This window comes from Ochotona princeps, chromosome 12 (genome assembly GCF_030435755.1).
Source record: "Ochotona princeps isolate mOchPri1 chromosome 12, mOchPri1.hap1, whole genome shotgun sequence".
Classification (NCBI taxonomy): domain Eukaryota; kingdom Metazoa; phylum Chordata; class Mammalia; order Lagomorpha; family Ochotonidae; genus Ochotona; species Ochotona princeps.
Window position 1 is genome coordinate 37,234,115 of NC_080843.1, and position 3,153 is coordinate 37,237,267.

The 3,153-nt window shown below is 35.3% G+C and overlaps 1 pseudogene; it reads left to right on the forward strand.

The window, feature by feature from the left end:
- The first annotated feature begins 492 nt into the window (after window positions 1-492).
- Window positions 493-590, forward strand: LOC118758042 (U6 spliceosomal RNA; annotated as a pseudogene).
- Window positions 591-3,153: the final 2,563 nt, after the last annotated feature.

Genomic DNA, 3,153 nt, shown 5'->3' on the forward strand with positions numbered 1-3,153 from the left:
ATGACTTGGTCCTATTATTAAATATTTCTATTTTTTATTTCCTTTTTACTTTTACTGGGATATTTTTGGCCTTCACATTCTTTTATGATGCTTACTATCTTTCTGTGTTTCTAAATGATGCACATACTGAAGCATCATTTGTAAGGCTGGATAAGTAATGTAAAATTTCTGTTTGAAAAATCTATATTTCACTTATATTTGTAAATGAGAACTTTACTGGTTCAAATATTCTGTGTTGACAGGTTTTTATCTCTTAGGTGGTGGGGTATGTCTATATTGTTTTATCCTGGTCTGTGAGGTTTTTTGGTGGAAGAAAGGAGGAATCCAAAAACCTATGAAACTGTATCATGGAAAATAATAAAAATAATAAAAAAATCATGAATCAGTTTAATTGGAGATGCTAGGCTTAATGTTAGTGGGGACCATGGATTTATCTCTCCAATATAGTCCTCCCGTCACTCAAGGGATACAGCCTGATTAAGGTGGTGTTTCCTGGTATTGTTCCAATTTTAGTGTATGTGCTGTCAAAATGAGATTAGCATGGTCCCTGCACAAGGATGACCTGCAAATCTGAAACAGTCCATATTTTTCCATTATTTGTATCTACAATATAAGGATACACTTAAATAGTAGAATGATGGCCTTGTGACTGTTGTCACGGGACTAAACTGTTGTTACAGTATAGTAGCAAACAGTGAGGGAAAGTGGGTGGGTGAGAGTGGAAGGGAAAATCCCTGAGCCTAAGAAACTCTATCATGATAAATAAAGAAGTTACTAAAAAAAAAGATGGTGCTACCTCTGTGGCCACTGTGTATTATGGTAGGGGGATGGGAGGAACGCATGGTTTTTTAGTAATAGCATTAGGTGGGCACCCTGTCCCTGCTGGTGGTTCAGGCTGAACTTAATTTTAGTGGAGATGCAAGGTTCTCCCTTAGGCTATCACTGCGGCCTTGGCTGCTGTAGATTCCTCTTCCCTAGCCCTAAGAAGATGATGTCCCCTCCAGCCAGTGCTATGGGAATCAGCATTGGTGTCTTGCTTGCCGCTGCATGGTGTAGTCTCCAATGCTCATGAGGTCTCAGGGTTTCCACTGCAAATACATCTCCTACTGTCCCTGGAAATGTATTTCCTCTCCCGTTCATCTCGTATTTTTGTGTAGTCAAAATCAGGATGCCTTTTCCCTTTCTAGCCATCTTGGATCTCCTGATTAGGGCATAGTTTTATTAAGAGTCTACTACTTTATCAGAGCTGAGTCATATGTTGATCAATGATTTTTTTTTTCTTGCACAACTATTTGTAACGGTCATTTTGCTTATTGGGATAGTTTTTCTCTTGATATTAAGAACCTCCTCTAGTTACATAAATGGTCTCTGAATCCAGTACACACAGTGAAAATTCAATTTCATGTTCTCGAAGCAGTTTGTGCTGATACTTCTTGAGTTTTTCTATTTTAGAGTGGTTGTCTCTATGCCAAATGACTTGCAGGGTTGGTGTCAGAGAATCCAAGGGATGGATACAAATTCCTAGGTTCCATGTATTTCTCTTAAAAAAATGACATCTTGAATTGCAAGAAGAATGAAAAAATAGAATTTCCATTTCTCACTATTGAAATGACTTAACAAGTATTATGATTTTGATATGTGAATGAGAAAATTAGAGTTACATTGTAAAGAGAATTCTGTATTGCTACTTTTGTCATTAATTTCTATTCTGAGCATTTCTCTGTCATTAAAGTATCTTCAGAGCCATAAATTTTAGTGCCTTCATGTAATTTCAACATCTGCACACACCTGATTTATTTAACAACCTCCTTGTTTTTGGAAATGTAGGTTATTTTCAGTTTTTGTTTGTAATGGGTCAGATTTTGGCTTGTTTTGATGAAAACACTGTTGGCGAGTCTCCTGATAAAAGGGCACAAGGGACATAAAACTTTCAAGAATAATCCACTCCTCACATTTGTTTAATAATTTATCTGGACATGGAATTATAAGTTAATCATAAATTTCTTTCAACAATGTTAAGCAATAACAATATAGTCTCTAGTCTGTTTATTGAAAAATCTGACATTATTCTGACCTTAAGTTTTCAAGCTCCTGCCTCTAGACTTAAAATAACACTTTTATTAACAAAGTTTTATTGAAATACAGCCATACATAGTCATTTATACATTTTCTTTATGGTGGCTTTCTTGTTACAACTTTAGAGTAATTTTGACAGTAATTGTATGGACTATAGGCTCTAAAATATATATGATCTGACTTTTCACAGAAAATGTCCCCCAATCCCTAATGCAAGTCCTGAGTTTGTTTTCTATGAAAAATTGGTGATATTTTGGGATAGGAATTGTGGCAGAGCTGGTTAAGTCACCACTTTGGCACTTGTACCTCATATGGTGAATGCCTGGGCTTGAGTCCTCACTGCTCTGCTGATGAACCAGCTACTGGTTAGTGCAAGTTCCAGGGAGCAACAGATAATAGAATAAGGATTTGGGTCCCTGCCACCCATGTAGAAGACTTGAGGGTATTCTTGTTGGCTGGTTTTAATGTTTATTAGTCCTGATTGCTGAGGGTCTTGGGGGAGTGAATGTGTAGATGGAAGATTTTCTCTCTGTTTGCCTTTCTCTGCCTTTTAAGCACTTGAAAAATAATAAATATTAAACAATTTTGTAATATTTTCTTTTTGTTTATAGTGTTTTCATATGAGCCTGTGTTCGTGTGTATTTATTGTATTGAACATAATATCCTTCACATTATCCTGAATTACTACTGTGTATTCTTATAATTTCCTCATTTTTCCTCAGTCCTTCATTTTGTTAAGAGACGTTCCGTTATTTGAAATATGCTCTTTTTCCCTCTTAATTCTTTCATCTCTTCATCACTTAACCATAATTTCCAGAAATATTTTCAAAGGTTTATATTCTGTCATATTATAATATAAAAAACATTTTATTCTTATTTCAGTTTAGTCACTTTTCTCTTTGAGGACAACCAATGATAGTTTTCTTTTTAAAATCTTTTCCTCTTCTGTTCCCTCTATTTTTGTGATTGTTTTCTACTTCTGATTTCCTGGGGCTCTACTGTATTTGTTGCTACCTCAAATAATGGTGATTCTTGATTTGTATTTAATGTTGTGTAGTAAGTAGCTGTTTAAAGCTT